This window comes from Protopterus annectens, chromosome 1.part0, assembly GCF_019279795.1.
Source record: "Protopterus annectens isolate FY-2018-M chromosome 1.part0, PAN1.0, whole genome shotgun sequence".
NCBI lineage: Eukaryota > Metazoa > Chordata > Ceratodontiformes > Protopteridae > Protopterus > Protopterus annectens.
In genome coordinates, this window is record NC_056725.1 from 1,092,662,335 (window position 1) to 1,092,679,540 (window position 17,206).

The 17,206-nt window shown below is 42.5% G+C and overlaps 1 protein-coding gene and 1 long non-coding RNA gene across 2 annotated transcripts in view; one reads left to right on the forward strand and one right to left on the reverse strand.

Annotated features, from left to right (window-relative positions):
• Window positions 1–17,206, forward strand: part of ASCC3 (activating signal cointegrator 1 complex subunit 3) — a 4,485,173-nt gene that overhangs the window by 368,814 nt on the left and 4,099,153 nt on the right. The gene's annotated exons all lie outside the window — the stretch shown is intronic.
• LOC122796485 overlaps window positions 7,231–17,206 on the reverse strand; it is an 84,619-nt gene continuing 74,643 nt past the window's right edge. Inside the window, exon 3 of the long non-coding RNA XR_006363981.1 lies at window positions 7,231–7,390. This is a non-coding gene — a long non-coding RNA (uncharacterized LOC122796485). The remainder of the gene's footprint in view (window positions 7,391–17,206) is intronic.

The window sequence follows — 17,206 nt, forward strand, 5'->3', positions numbered from 1 at the left end:
TTTTTAATTAGTCTCTCTCTCTTTCACTGCAAGGTCATCAGAAAGTACAATTGCGTAAGTAAACTTACCATTAAGACTAGATGTTTGAATGATCACTGCTGCAGTTCCATTAGCCTAAGATATAACAGCCAGCCAGCTTCCAAATCCTCAGGACACCTTCTGCGCACTCAAACCCTTATTCAGTGAAGACAGGTTTGGGAGCCAAATCTTTCATGCCAACTAAGGGAGAAAGGCTAAGGAATGAGAGGACATTACTAGGACCAACAAAAAAACAAACGTTAACACCATGGCATGAAATATCACACCAAAAAAAACAAAGTGGGAGGTAAGGAGCAGCTACTGCTGCAGTGATCTTTCAAACTACTCCTATTATAGTAAGTTTGTTTAAACAATAGTACTGTGTTCATCATATTGATCAGTGCTGCAACAGTCTAAGCAATAGAGGTAGACTAATAGCTTAGAATAACTGTGACATGGAAAGGGAAGGGTTTGGGAGTCTCGAAAGAATCTTAGCGAAGACTGATTTAGAACTGGAAAAGGAATCTAGCTTACAGTGCACTGTAAAAATATGCAGAGAGAACCAAGTTACTGCTTCTAGAATACTTTTAGAGTCCAACCCTTTCCAAAAAGCCATAGATGAAGCCAAAGCCCTAGTACGGTGTGCCTTGACTCTGCCTGAAACAGTTTTGTTGTTGTAAGTACAATAAAAAGTAACAGACCGAGACAACCATTTGGAAATTGTCTGGTTTGACACAGGTTGTCCCTTATTACCTTCACAAGAAATTAATAAATAATCGGAAGTTCTGAAAAGTTTTGTTCTGTCAAGATAGTACCCAAGTTGACTGTGTCTATCCAAGGTATGAAATATTATCTCCTCCTCAGTTTTACAACATTCTGGGAAAACATGGAGATAGACAGCCTGGCTTCAGGTAAACTCGGATACCATTTCAGTCAAAAAAGGATTACTTCTCAAAAAAAAAAAAAAAAGTCTCTGTGGAAAATGAGATAAGGTCGACCCACCATAAGAGCTTGCAACTCAGATACCCTTTTTGCAGAGGTCGAGCAATAATTAAAACTGTTTTTCATGTTGAGCATCAAATCAGCCAGATGGATGAGCTCATTTAAATAAAGTATTAGCTTCTCTTCCATAAAATTAAGATCCCAAGGAGGGGTTACCAATTTTCGTGGAGCTGTCTCACATAATACTCTTTTCAAAAAACATTCTGATATCACAATGCATAGAAAGAGTGGGATCCATGGGAAGGTATGCTGAAATGGCTGACAAATGAACTTTGACAGTGGGCTAACACAGGCCATAGGAAAGTAACTCGCACAAATATTGTAAATTCACTTGCCTTGAATGTAGGTTGCCTAGGTAGTTGTTGGCACCAATTTGAAAATATTTTCCATTTGCTTATATATGATTTTCTAACAGCAGGCTTTCTTGTCTCCATTAATATCTGTCACATGCCCTCAATAAACAGATGCCTAAAAGGTATGAAGACCCTATCACCCAAGCAGTCAGTAGAAGTTGTTTGCTGTCAAGCTGTATCAAACAGTTCTGCTCGTGAGGGTAGGTCCAGTGAGGAAGCTTGTGGTAATCGCCCCTAGCTAATTCCAAAAGAATGGAGAAAGTACAGTTGTGTACACTCACCATAAAGGTAGATGTTCGTGTGTGTTCACTGCTGCAGTCCTAACCATTGGGTTATCCATTCTGTGGTAGCCCTCAGTCGGTCCGAATACCAGAGTCAAAGTTTTGTGCGTTGGCTGCTCTCGATTGCTGGGTGATGTCAGGTTGCCCAAGCTATAAAGGAGAGCAGGCGATGCTATTACCTCAGTTTTTCTTGCCTTAACCAACCAAAGAAGTCCAATGTTAATAATTATTAGTAGTCCTGGGGTCAAAGACCCCATAGAAATATGTCTCTCTCTAAGGACAGCAGATATCAGGGGGAAGGAGGGAGGGAAAGCATGACTGCAGCAGTGAATACACTCGAACATCTACATTTCTGGTGAGTGTACACAACTGTACTATGTTCTTCATGTTTCACTGCTGCAGTCCTAACCATTGGGAAGATTCCTAAAGCTGAGGAGAAGAGTGGAAGGTTAACAGAAACTTAAGATTCTATGAGCATGCCCTGCAGAACTGCAGAGACAAACCCAGCCCTAGCTTTTGAGAATAGGTTCAGATGGTAATGTCTGGTGAAGGTGTGGACTGAAGTCCATGTGGCAGCTTCCAGGATGTCCTTGATGGGTACCCCTCTAAGGAATGCTGTGGCACAGAGGTTGCCCTAGTGGAAGGGTTCTGATGGTCTTATATCGTTAATCGGACATGGAAGACAAAAATAAGTGGCTACAAACAGAGCTCTATGTCGAATAGTTCTAGCATTAAAGAGGGCACAGAACCGACTGGGGGGTAACATCATGATCTGGGCCTAAGCAAATGATGCAGTAAGAATGGAAGTCTCAGTGTGGTATTTGCTTTCCACAGGCGAGACAGTTGACTTTTTCGGACATCGATTAGTGCAAGAAAAGGAAAGGATCCCCAAAGGGGTACTTAGCTTTAGAGGTTTTCAGCTACATTTTGAAATCTGGAAACAGCCGACCGGCACTGCTGCGAATTGCTTCTGCTATGAGCTCCACAGCAAGAAAGACTGAGGTAATGGCGTTGCCTACTCTTCTTTTATAGCTCGGATGACCTGATGTCACCCAACATCATTCCCTATCATGACATCTGCAGGGATATCCTCAAAAGCACCTACTTGCTTGCTTTCTTTTCCATCCTTCCAGTGAAGATGAACCCTAGCAAAAAGACTTTGGAATGGGGTCCCTCCTAAAGCTCTGACTGAAGTAGATTGCCCAAGCAGGCAGTGCTCCTCTTTAACCATTGCAGGCTTCACAATGGTTAAGTCAGAGGCTGTTTCTCTCTCAGCAGTGGCATGTTTCCCCATCTACTAAGATAGGATATAACCTCTTGTGGTAGTCTGGTACCCTTGTTGTCTCCAGACAACTTACTGCTGGCATTCTGTCATTCCCACTTATTGGCTCTCCACCTTTTGTTCCCCACCTTGCCTCCGTGGATATCTATATGCTACATGACCCATTGCATTTAAAACATTTAACCCTTAGTCTTGGCCAGGTACCTGAAGTAGTGGCTTCCTCTGCAATGGCGGACTCTGCGAGGGCGGTTTAGGCTGCCCGCCATGGGTTCCCTTAGACTCATGAGCACCACTGGGTATCCCTTTCCTGTGCAGTGATGCCCTGCTTGCTAGGTATAGGTCATCTCCCTTTTCCCACCAACTCATCTGGGGTATTGCACTGCCTATCTGCTAACCAGATTCTCATGTCCTAAGGCAAAGTGCTAAGGGCTTGTTGCCTCACTAAAGGTCTGCCAGCCCTTCAAAAGTGGTGATCTGATACCCACTCACTCAGCTATGAAAATAAGTGCTTAAATCAGCAATATGTTCACACACACTTTCATCTGCCATACATCTGTACTCACAAAACTGTTTCCTACAAGTTTCATGTGTTAACTTAAAGCACTCTAATAAACTATTTTAACAGTACTATAATTTAAGCAAGCAGTATCAGACAATTTAGAAATAGCAGTTACAGCTTTACCATGGAGTAAGGAGGTCAGGAACAGTACCCAGAGCCCTTGGTCAGCATTATACTGTTTACATACCCTTTCAAACATATGAATAAAACTATCAAAATGATCACCCTCTGAAAATTGTGAAAGAAATTTACTGACCTTTGTTGCTTCTGGGTTCAGTTACTCCCTTCCCCATTACCTCCATGACCCTGGCAGAGAGTCAGCATCTCCTTTTCATGTTGCATCTGTCTCTCATTCTCTTCAGCTTCCAGACATCTCAGTCTCACTGATGAGTCTAATGACATATGTTTCTCCTTTTCTTCAGCCTCCAAATGCTGCAGTCTCTCTGCTGATTCTAGTTCTGTTTGGCCTCCATTTCAAGTCTCTAACTCCAGATGGATTTTTAAGTTCTCTGCAGAAAGGCTGAACTATCCATTTTCTGACAGTTGTACTTCCCCAAGGCCAGTCTGGTAGTCCTCCTGGTTGCTGGTCTGTGATGCAGCTGTGACCAAAGCTGCAATAATTTCTGCTTTAGTCAAGTTGACATGCACTGGTCCTTTGGCTTGGCACATCTCAGCCAACTGCCTACTTGACAGCTTGCCATACTCCTCTCCTGACATCATTGCCTTCTCTCCCTGACCAACTAAGCTAACAGAAAATAAATAAAAACTATTGTGATGTGAAACTCTGAATGTTCACCGTGTGGCTGATTGACAATACAAACACCTTCTTTAGTGACCACTGTTTACAGGCTACAAGAATTCATTATCCCACCACTGCTAACCAATATATGTGACACCCCACCACTGGCCCAGTAATCAAGGAGCCTCAATCCTCACCACTAGCAACAGTGGGGGACGTACATTGGCACACATTATTTCCAGATGCAACTCTTTGCATCAAGTGCAATTTCCCTTAAGAGCACATAGAGACCACAGTCAGTCTGGGACTGGTTTCTCCCCTTTTCTCCAGATACCCAATAAGACTCCCCACTGGCACAACTATAGGATTGAGATCTCAGCTGAGTGGGCAAGCCAAGACCTCCAGCACCCTCTCTGTCCAACCAGTGCTTCATGTCCCTGCCCAAGTAGCTGATTGACACACACACACACACACACACACACACACACACACACACACACACACACACACACACACACCTGGAAAAGCCTGGCACAGGTTTACTAGCTATGCCCCTTCTGCCCAGACTACAATGTAGTTATTACTGCCACCAGCCAACTCTATCAGCTACTTTAAGAGTTTGACCACAAGCAAGGCTATTAGGAGTGACCCACAGTGTCACCAAATATATATGCAAGTACTCTCAGAACTTAAATATGTCTCACAAATATCAGCAACAATAAAATGGTTAAATATATTTAATAATAAATAAAAGAACAAGAAAATATACATATAATCACAGTAACATAGTTCAAAATCACAGGAAATATTTAAACAACATTGCAGGATAGTCTCAGATAAATAAAGAAACATCTAAATTAAGCTTTGCTATATTTCTGACTATATCTAGAGAATTACTATATCCTAGTTAACTTACAGAGCAAGCAAGGCAGATGTGGTGAGTGGGTCTTGATGCTGTCAGGTCAAAGACAAAATACAGAATACTCGGTCTCCCTCACAGTTCTTAAATTAATATCTCAAATATTACTTCTGGGATAGCTTGCAGAATTACATCACTTCTTGTCATATAACTCTATTCCAAGTAAAATCACCCATTGATGCAGCTGGCAGCATTTAGCATCTACCTGTGAAAATGCATAGACAGGGCTTTTCTTGGATCTAAGGCAGATCTTGGAAGTCATAAAACAATAAAAACACTTCCAGGACAATACAGTCAACCTCTAGTTCTAGACATTGTGTCTGTTACTGCACTGAAACTGAAAGATAACATTCTTTTATTGTGAGGCCAATAAGTAATTTCATTTCAGCTATTTTTCTGAAGTTAACCTCTGCTGTTCCAGTTTCCATTATTAAAATATATACATCTAAACAGTTAAAATAGTGCAGGTAAATTTCTGTTCTAAATCCAGTAGGGCACACTGTGGATGCATCTTTAAGCTCAGTATTTTGTAAAATACCTTTTCAACATACACTTCTGTACCAGCAGTTTGATATACACACAGCATACAGTTCTAATACAGTTGTAACACAAGCATCTTACATGAAGCATGTTGACATTCATGAATGACACACAGCCATTTACAAAATTCCAGACAGCTGTGCTGGTGGAAGCAGGACACTTTGACCCCAATGCAACTGTATACACTTTCATGTTTAAATTTACATTTATTGTCTATGGGAGTAGCTAGTGGACAGTTTGACCCCAGACTACTTGATCCCAATTATATAACAAAAGTTTCTAAAGTTGTAAAAATGCATTTTATTGCTTAATTTTTTTCACTGGAATTTAATATATTTATCTTTTTTATATGTAATTGTTAATTTATTTAATATTTAATTTGTAAATATAATTAATAACAGTTTTTAACAACTATAAAATCAATATTAACACTGCAATTATTTTAAATTAACATTAATATTATTATGCATTTCAAATGCATGACTTTTTCTCTCTCTCTTTTTTCTTTTTTTGAGGTAATCATTGACATTTTCTCAGTAACTGTGTGGATGCACGAGCTGTATACAATGTTTTTTTTTTATGTCAAAATATCTGTGGTTTATGTTTTTCTCGACTTGCCATTTCAATGTGGTCAAACCATCCAGAGTCGAACTGTCCAGGGTCAAAACGTCCCATACCCATGCTGGCAGTATCTCTCTCTGTTACACTTCTATATGAATCATGTTAATATTCACAAATGACATATAATTATTTACAAAATTTCAGATAGCTGGGCTGGCAGTATCTCCTTTCATGACAGGTGCCAACCCTGTGTTTTAGAGAGCTAAGTTAGAGTTGACTAATGGCTTGGGTGCGTAGAAGGTGCCCTGAAGCTTTAGAAGCTGGCTGGCTGTTATATCCTTGTATAGCTTAGGCTATTACAGCAGTGAACAATATGATGAACATCTTTACTTGCAAGTGATTTTGCAAACAATGAAGATTAAATTGTGTTGAATTTTTAGTTTCACTTTTACTGGGCAATGATTTACATATGACTGCAAAGCATTATGAGTAAGAAAATTAACTTTCCGCTTTAAAGGAGTATCTTCTTACTTACATTATGATTTCACTACTAAATCATCACATATTAATTTTTCAATGTGAGGTATTGCACCTGCAAGTCAGAGTTGCCAACCTTTCTAATAAGTAAGAAACTGCTACATATTGCATCTACACTGGCATACAGTAGGCTATACATTGCTTTAGGTGATGACGTACTGTAGGTTCAGTCTTTCATGATGTCATTGCAGGATTTTTCAGCACTGAGAAAAAAATTAGGCGCTACCCTTATCAACAAAATAAAATGTAAAAACACTTTCTGCATAAAAAAATCTGTATAATTTGGTATTGCACACATTAAAGAGGTTAAATTCAACCCGCCATTTTTTATTTACTTACATTTACTTCAGAATGTGACCAATACACTTCAAGAATTAATGTATTAACATTGCTGTTTTAAGAAATGACATACCCCATAACGCATTAAGTCTGGCTGGTAGGATGCTTGATTTTTGTGTGTTGAGTTAAAAAGCTGTTCACATCTTTCATACTTGTGCTGCTATGTTGAGTAACATTAAAGTTGTGGTTGTACTGCAAATTGGTTAATCAATGGTGGACATTTTGACATGTCAGATGTCGAATCTATTTCACTGAGAATACTGAAAATAAAGGACAAGAAAAATACACCATCTAGCAGGGTCGACACCAAAAAGCTCAAAACAAGTTTTTTTTGTTTTTTTTTTTATACTTTTACTTCAGAGTGCTCATTTTACAAACCTTTAGACATTTTTCTCTAGAAAAAATGAATTTTCTTCAAATTTGATGACTTTAAGCCCCTAGAGCCATTTGACCATGCAAAGCCATTTGCCCTGCCAGCATGGAAGCAGATGATAGATTTTTTCAGAGCAGCAGCCAAGTTAGACAAAGCAAGCAAAGAAGTTCAGGCAAACATTTTATTAAATATTAGGGGTAAGGAAGTGGAGGAAATATATGGTTCACTTACATTCCCACAGGGCCAGAGTGTTACATATGAGAAAGTAATAAGTAAGGTCAGTAAATAGGTTTATAGGTTCATATGTATTTACTAGGCTAATGACCACAATGGCCTTTTCAAGTCTGGCCATGCATCCCAAACCTTTGACAAGCTCTGGTACCCTTAATAAGTGCAAGTAGGGGCCTGTGAGAACAAAATGGTGGAACCAAATGAAGATTGCACTTCTACCTTGTAATGGATCACAAAGTTATGAATATTAAAACAGGCAGCTACAGCACAATTATCATCACTAAAAGCCTGAAAGAAAAAGACAGATAAGGTAGCTCCTGTCCTTGAAGAATGACCTTTAGGTTTTGCAGGCAAAATAATTCCTTTCAAAGAGTATGTAAAGAAAATACAATCTGAAAACCATTTGGATAAAGTCAGAAACAGAATTGCTAAGCCTAGGATTAGAAAAGCAAATGAACAAGCAGTCAGATTTCTTGAAACTTTTGGTCTTGTCCAAAGAGAATCTAAGCCATCTATGAACATCCAAATAATAAAGCAAATGTTCTCCCTAGCTCCTGAAATTTGCAAAGAAAGCCAGCAAATTAATGGGCTGGTTTAAATTAGATTCAAAAGCAACCTTGGACAGAAAGTATGGGTTGGTTCCTAAGGTGACTATCTTTATTAAAATCAAGTAAGGAAGTATGGAAGATAATACTCAGCGTTTCAAAACCTTCCTGGCTGATGTAACAGCCACCAAGAGGAGAGTTTTCCATGACAAAGGCTTCAAGGATACTGTAGCTGACGATTCAAATGGAAGTCTGGAAAGGTCTTACATGCAATAGGGAAAGGTCCCAAGAAGGCACTGGGTGCCTTACCGCTGTGTGTAGCAAAAAGATACCCCTCAAGAAGGCCTTAGAAAGCTTGAGAGAATTATCTCTGACAACATTAAAGTTAGAAATAGCAGCCAGTTGTACCTTAATTATTGAATATATAAAACCAGAATGAAACAGATCAGCCAAAACTAATGATGCTGAAAAAGGATTCAAGCCATCAGAGAAGCCCAATTAGAAAAACACTTCCATTTAGTAGCATAAAACTTCCTGGTGGATGGTTCTGGGGAAGAAGAAAGTATGCAAATAACTCTCTGGGAGAGTTTGGAATTCTTAACCATCACTGGAATTGGAGAAAACATGCAGTATCTTTGACGAAGCTAAAGTTTGGGAGTGGTAATCCTGCAGGATGAGAAATCACATCTGGAAACAGACTTGGCACCCAAGGAGGGTGCAGAAGATGAGGCCAAAGAAAGGAGAACCAAACCTGTCAGGGCCAAAAAGGAGCAATGAGGATGACAGCAGCTCTGCAAGCTCTGATCAAGGAAGTCACGGGACAGTCATAGAGAAGACCTGGAGGCCAAGCTTGTAGAATGGCATCGGTGACTGACATTCTGGACAGGTCAGGGCATAAAAACTGCTATACTTTGTGTTGGACGTGGAAGCAAAAAAGACTGTAACAGAGGGTTGCCCCAGCAGCTGAAAATCTGCTCCACGACCTTCAGGATCACTCATGAAGCAGAAGAATTTTCCTACTCAAGCTGTCTACCACGATGTTGGATCTTGCCAGGATATGCATTGTGAGCAGAAACTGTTGTGAGGACATTATCCATTTCCAGCTCCTCAACAGAGGACAAGGTAGCATTCCTACCTGACTGTAAAAATACCACCATCAATGTGTTGGTCTGCATGGCAAACACACCATTGGGTAGGAGGTCATGAAATGCCTGCAATGCTAGGAGGACCACCCTCATTTCCAAGACACTGATGTCAGGATTAACCTCATTCTTCAACCAGGTATCTTGGACAGTCTTCGCCTTGAAATGCCCCCACCCCAGAAGAGATGTGTCTGTAGTTACCATGGCCTGGGGATGAGGAAGAACAAAAGGCTGCTGCTCCGCCATGACCAATATGCACTCCAACTACATTGGAATATTGTGGTGACAAATGCCTGCCAGAAGCACTGGAGTCCATAGGTTGAAACAAGTAGGACCAGTGAACTGAAAGAGTCCACTGTAAAACTCTCATGTGGAATCTTGCAAGAACTACAAGACAAATAGAAGCTAATACATGGCTAAGGAGATACGTACTCTAGTACTAAGAGTACTTCAGTACTAGAGCTAAGTACTCGAGTGGCAGATGGTACGAGAACCTGCAGAATATGGGAAGCCTACAGATGAAGTGAACTTAGCCTTGATAATGGTAGCTTGGCTGTCATGTACGTGAACTAGCTCCAAGATAGACTTTTTATGATTCACTGTTTATGTCCAAGGACAGACAACTGAAGTAAGGAATCTCAGGCTTTGATAAGGGATGCCTTTGTGGAACCAGTCAGGAGCGAATGGTCCATGTAAAGGAAAACCTGGAATTCATCCAGGCTGCCACTACTGCAATGCATTTGTTGAAAACTTGGCGAGCTGTAGTGAGACAAAATGTCAGAGCCCAAAACTGATAAAGATTGGCTCCCAACTGAAAGTGAAGAAATCTTCTTGAGTGTCTCTTTCTTGATTTGAAGGAAGGCATCCTTGAGATCCACTGAACACATCCAGTTGTCCTTCCACAGAAGAGGTAGAATGCAATGTACTGTGACTATCTGGAACTTGGTCTGTTTGAGAAAAAAAGAAGTTATGTCTTACCATAACGTTCCATCCCTGTTATTGATCTTCATTCATTCATTCATCACTGGTGGGTTGTCGGTTCTGTCCTCAGAACCGAATTGACCTTATACCAAGCTCTCGCCAGCCAAAAACTCTGGAGCTGAGCTTTCACCCAAAGTACCCTTCTCTCTGTTACCTCAGATTGAGTTTGCCTGTTATTAGTAAAGCAGTGGCTGTTTCTGAGCAAGTACCCTAATTCATGACTTGGACCCAAAGTATCCCCAGGAGCCTTAGTAGGGTGAGATCTGATGACTGAATGAAGATCAACACCACAGATGGAAAGTTATGGTAAGACATAACTTCTTCATCTGATGATGTTAATCTTCATTCATTCATCACTAATGGGACAGAGTCTCCAGCTACCTTGTGTCACTTGGGTGGCCCTTATGGAAGAATATTCCTGAGCACCATTGAGCCAAATGAAGCTCTCCCCCTGGAGATCAAATCCAATTTGTAATGAGTTATAAAGGTATGAGGAGGAGTAGCCCACGTTGCTGCTGCACAGATATCATCCATAGAAGCTCTTGAGTGAAACACCACAGAAGTTGCCATTGATCTGGTGGAGTGAGCTTTGATTTCCTGTGGTACAGGTTTTTTTTGTGGTGATAAATGAAGAGTATACAGTCTCTGAGCCATTTAGATAAGGTCACCTTAGCAAATGACTTTCCCATTTTAGGACCAGAGAATTATATAAATAGCTGGTCTGATTTGTGCATTCTTTTTGTCCTATCTAGATAGAATCACAACTGTCTGTGCACATCTAACGAATGCAAACAGTACACTCCTTTTCTCCTTTATTTGAAAAATTAGGGAAAATGACTTTTAGGTCAACAGTCTGGTTAACAGAGAAATCAGAAATTACTTTGGGGAGAAAGGAAGGATTTGTCTGGAGTGATACTCTGTTCTTGTGGAAAATTAAATAAGGACATTTTATGCATAGAGCGTGGAGCTCAGAAATATGCCAAGCTGATGTGATGGCCACCAGAAAAAGCTATTTCCAGGATAAGAACTTGATGTCACAAGTTGCTGCAGGTTCAAAGGGAGGTTGCATTAAAGATTGTAGGACTAGTGTGAGGCTCCATGGTTCTATAGGTTGTTTGATTAGAGGTCTAATGTAAGACTCTTTTTAAAAAAAGTTTTACATAGATGATGTGAGATTAAGGAGGAATTCCCAAAACCATTATGGAAATCTGAAATGGCAGCCAGGTGAAGCCTTACAGTTGAAGCTGTAGCACCATCTTCAAAGAAATTTGATATGTAATCTAGCATTGCAGTAATTGGGGCCGAGTAGGGGTCTAGTTTTCTCTGCTTAGACCAAATTGAAAATCTCTTCCATTTGTCAAGATAAAGTTTCCTGGTGGTTGGTTTGTGGAGACCAGAATAATGTCACATACTGGGGAGAAAAGGTTGTTCTGCCTGGTGATCAGCGGAAGTGGAGAAACCAAGCTGTCAGCTTGAGACTGGTTACATTCGGGTGGCTCAACCCTTGGTCGTGAGAAATCAGATCTGGAGTTGGATCCAGAATCCATGGTCGGCATAGTAAGTGAGGCTAGAGAAAGGGGAACCATACTTGTCGAGGCCAATAAGGTGCTCTGAGGATCACTTTGCTTTTCAGTCAAAGAGCTTTCTTCATGAATTCGGGAATCAGAGGAAGGGGGGTAAGCATACAGAAGTCCCATGGGCCAACTGTGGATTAGAGCATCCCTTGGGGACTCCCCCTGTAGGTGCATTAGGGCAAAGTAGCTGCTAAATTTGTGGTTTGACGAGGAGGCGAATATGTCACAGAAAAGCTGGCCCCAATGATTGAAAATTTTTGCCAATATGTATGGACTGAAGGACCACTTGTGAGGCAGGAGAATACATCTGCTCAGCTTGTCTGCAATCACACTGGAATCCCCAGGGATATGCGCTGCTATCAGAAAGTAGATGGAAGCTATCTCCCATTGCCAAATTCTCATGGCCTCTCGACATAAAGGATAGGACTTGGTTCCTCCTTGCTTGTTGATATACCAGACTACTGACATGTTGTCTAATTGGATGGCAATTATTCCAGAAAGGAGGACAGACTGAAATGCTTGCAATGCTAAAAGCACTGCCCTCAGTTCTAGGACATTTATATGCAGATTGGCCTCTGTTGTGGACCATGTGCCTTGGATTGTCATTCCCTGAAAAAGCCCCCCCAATCAGGGAAGCATCCATGATCACAGTGGCTCTGCGCTGAGAAGGATAGAAGGTGTGGCTCCAAAGCTCTGTTTCTGGCCTCATCCACCACATTAGGTCCTGTTTCTATTGATTTATTATTCGAATCAGAAAGGACAAAGGACGATGATTTGGGTACCACTGAGATAACAGAAGTCACTGGAGGAGTCTTATGAAGTTTTGCAAGAGGCACCATTGATATACAAGCTAGCACTGAACCTAGGAGCTGGAGGACTTCTCAAGCTGAAACTTGTATCACCCAGAGGTGCAGCCTTAGTCTTTGTAATCTGTTGCCTGGGAGAGAGACTAAACAGGAATGGGTACCGAACACTGCTCCTATGAATTTCTAAGGATTGGGTCAGGGTCAGGTTGGATTTTGCCCAATTTACAGAAATTCCCAGAAGGTTCGCCAAAGAGAGGATGTAGTTTAGGGCTGTTACCAGTAGATGCTTGGTGGGGGCGGTAAGGAGCCAATCATCTAAAATATGGAAACACCTGGAATCCTTGCAGTTTCAAGTGAGCTGTTACTACTGCCATGCATTTGGTGAACACTCTGGGGGCTGTGGAGAATCTGAATGGCAGAGCATGGAATTGGTAGTGATTGCCTCCCAGACAGAAGCAAAGAAGCTTTCTGGAGCGTTTGTAAGTTTTGATGTGGTAATACGCATCCTGAAGGTCCACTGAGCACATCCACTCGCCTTTCTCCAAATAGGGAAGAATGGACTGAACTGTGACCATCCAGAATTTTGTTTGGGTGACAAACTTGTTTAAAATGCTGAGATCAAAGATTGGTCTCCAGTCCCCTGTCTTTTTTTGGCACTAAAAAGAATCTAGAGTAAAATCTGGATCCGATCTGGTCTGGTGGGACTGCTTGGACGACTCTTTTCTGACACAGCTTTTTTATCTCTAGAGCTGCTTCTTCCCTTTGACTGGGTGGAATGTCAGGAATTTGTCTTGACGGCTTTGGGTAAGAATCGAACGGGATGCGATAACCTCTTGTTATCATCTTCTGCACCCAAGAGTCAGTGGTTATCAATTGCCAGACAGTGTGGTGCACAGAGAAATGTCCCTCGACTGCTTCCAGAGGAAAGCAATCGGGCCAGTCTTCAGGACCGCAGGTAGGGTTGTCCAGAGAAAGAATCTCTGGGTCCCTGGTTACAAGGCCCCCTCGGTCTTGGTTGGGGCATCTTCCAGAAGAGTTACCCCCTCTGCCTCTGGGAGTGAACTCACCATGTGTGTCATGAAAAGGACCCTGAGACTTTTTGTGCCACAACTTTTCACTCCTCCGATTCCTGGAGAAGGAATGCTGGGGGGTGGAAAAGTGTACGCCTACGGCAGATGGGGTCTTGCCATCCTTTTCTCACCTGGCTAGAGTGTCCTTCACTTTTGAGCCGAATAGGAAAGATGCTTCAACTGGAGCGTTCAGGAAGGAAGACTTAAAGAGGTCCATGAAATCACAAAGGAGCATCCAGGTACGACGTCTCATAACTACGCCTGAACCCCGAGCTCTTGCCACCCCTTCGGTTGCATAGGATATTAACCTCATGGACGAGTTCGATATCGATTCCAGGGTTGCTAGCTGTGAGGCAACTTTGTCACTTACCTCGTCAGACACCTGCCCTCATAAAGTTCAGAAATTAAGTCTCTTTAGAGCCTAGTACAATGTGCCAGATAGTTCAAAGACCACATGGCAAAGGTCAATGAAGCAAAAACTCACTTCCCTAATCTGTCTATCACCTGGGACTCCCTGTTAGGAGGATGAGCAGTCTGGCTCTATTTGGCAAGCTCTTTCTATGTGGCCGCCCCACCACAACCATAGAATCTACTGGTAGACCTTTAGACCAATGTAGACTTTCCTCGGGGGGGGGGGGGGGATTTTATCTGGTCTCAGGGAAATTGGCTCAACAGAGTCAGGATTCTTCCATGCGCGCTGCACCACGAGCTGAACTGGTTCATCTGTAGGCGGGGTCACCCAAGAGGTAGACAGATGAGCACGAAAGGCCTTCCGGAACATGGATTCCTCAGAGGAAAGATTTTTGGGCTTCCAGTCACCCCTCTGTTTCAATATTTAAAGGATGACTCCAAAGGAGACATCTTCAGGGGGTGACCACGGGGACCCCTCACATTCATCGTAATCCGTATACTCTGTAAGAGACTCCTCAGGGGAGTCTACATGCTTCCTCTTGCAGGACTCCTTCCATGGTACCTCTTCAGCAGGAACTTCTGAAGAGGACTCAGAAGAAGGGGCACCCTGCAGTAGGGTCTCCTGAGGCTCTCGTGCTCGATGTCCCAAAACAGTGGCTTATGTCAGCTGCAGCTCAGGGGGAGGACACGTCTGGGTTTCCAACGCCAAAGGTTTGCCTACTGAGGCAAGGGCCCTGTAAAGCAGGCCTGCCCGAAGAGGGATGGGAGCTCAGAACCAAGAAAGACAACCTCAGAACCAGGGTTACACCCTGCTCCGTTGAGCCTGCTCCCAAGAGAGGAGCCTCAAGAGGGATTGGTACTGACAGGACTCCTGGCACTGTGGATGGCACTGTAGACACACTCGGAATCACACTCAGCACCAAGGAGCCTGTAGCCCAATCCTGGACCTGAGGAGCACCTTGCTCCGAACGAGCTGAAGACCAAAGCGTTGATTCCAGGGCCACAGTGAGATCCACTAATGGCACAGAGTATGTGGGTACCAAAAAGGGCGTTGGTGACGAAGACTTTGAAACCTGCAAGGAGGTCAAAGGAGGACAATAGGATGAAGTCTGTGGAGAAATATTCCCAAGTGCGACAGGGGGTTGGGTCTTTAAAGGTGTAGGAATCCCTCTGGCTGTCAGCAGCTGGTCCACAAGGCACACGACATCTATTTCAGAAAGGCTCCTGGTGGATCTGGTGGATATCCCCGATGGGGACTCTGGCTGTTCAAGGAAGGGGCTATATACCTGCCCCAGGAAAGGATCCACTCACGGGGAGTACCGGGTCCATGCTGCAGTGTCCAACAGCACCACTGTCTCGAATTTGGAGATGAGGGAGAGAGGAGTGTCCACAACAGTCATAGGTACCGTGAGCAAGCATGGTGTCATGACGGCACTCGATACCGAGATGGGTATGGAGGTGACAATTTGTAGTTTAGCTAGGGATGGTACTGTAGACATTGTCTGTGCAGAAACAGGTGTTGACAACACTAAAGTACTTCACTGTACCGAGGTTGGTGCCGTAGAAACTTGGTTTCAGTTAAGAAGACACTTTAGGTAGTTTTGGTCTAGATGGTTTATCCTTATCACCAGGTGAAGGCAGTACAGAATGTGGTCTCTATTTTTCTTAGGAGGGGGGTGAGCCTCTGAGGCTGTTTCTAGCCTCTGAAAAGGGCATCTTAAGGAGGCCCTTTAGGATTAATTTATTTCTGCATTTCTTTAGAGTATGGGAGCTAAATCCCTGGCAAATGGAGCAAGGTGGTTGCACACAGAGATGAAGAACTCCCAAACAATACACACAATCCTTATGAGAGTCACTGTTTGGCATTTTTAGGCTACATTTCAGGCATTGTTTAAAGCCTGAAGTCCCACTTTTTTCAGACATACTGAACACTCACAAACAGTTCACCAAAGAGTGATAGGTAGAAAGGAAGATTATATATAATTTCTTTTTTTGGAAAGAAACATAAAGAGAAGTAAAGGGAAGAAGAAAGAAATACCAGCAATATTATTTAAGGATTACAACAATGGGTAGGGAGAAAGGCCGTACCAGCAATGGTAGTGAGGTTACCAAAAGGTAATATGAAGGAAAAAGGGAATCAGATGCTCAAAAGAAAGGGTAAAGACTAGCGGCAGACAATGGGATACAGAGATAAAGTAGAAATACAAGAAATTCTTATCAAAGTTTTATCAAATAGCAAAAATATAAGACTTAGCTGAGAGCTGGCTTGAACATGGCTTTACGACTACACAGCAAACAAGATCTGAGGTAACAAGGAGAAGGGTACTATGGGTAAAAGCTTAGCTCGAGCGTTTCTGGCTGGTGCAAGCTTGGTATATAGCCAACTCGGTTCCGAGGACGGAACTGACAACACATCAGTGATGAATAAATGAAGATTAACATCATCATATTGGTTCAATTTGTTGAGATCCAGAAGGGATCCAAGGTCCTTGTTTTTCTTGTGCACTAAAAAGAATCTGAAATAGACCTCAGATCCTTATTGGTCTGGTGTGACCTACTGGATGACTCAGTTAACTAACAGTTTATCAGTCTCCACTGCTGCATCCCTTCTCTGATGGGGAGGAATGTCCACGTAGGGACCTTTGTGAGTCTTTTGTGGGGAATTAAAAGGGAGTGGTTTAACTTCTGGACATGACAATCAACACCCATGTATCTAAGATTATGGCCATGACAAGCTTTTAGGTGGATACCTCACTAAGAGGATCTTAGGCCTTAGACACATGCCCTATACGGACAGACTCAAAAAACTCCAGCTATACACTGTCTCTTATCGCCTACTTAGAGGCGATCTCTGCTTGACCTCCAAAGCCATGTCTGACCGAGAGCTGCTAGATATGCTACACTTAAAGAAATCCCAATCCCTCTGTACCACAAGCTCCAGGG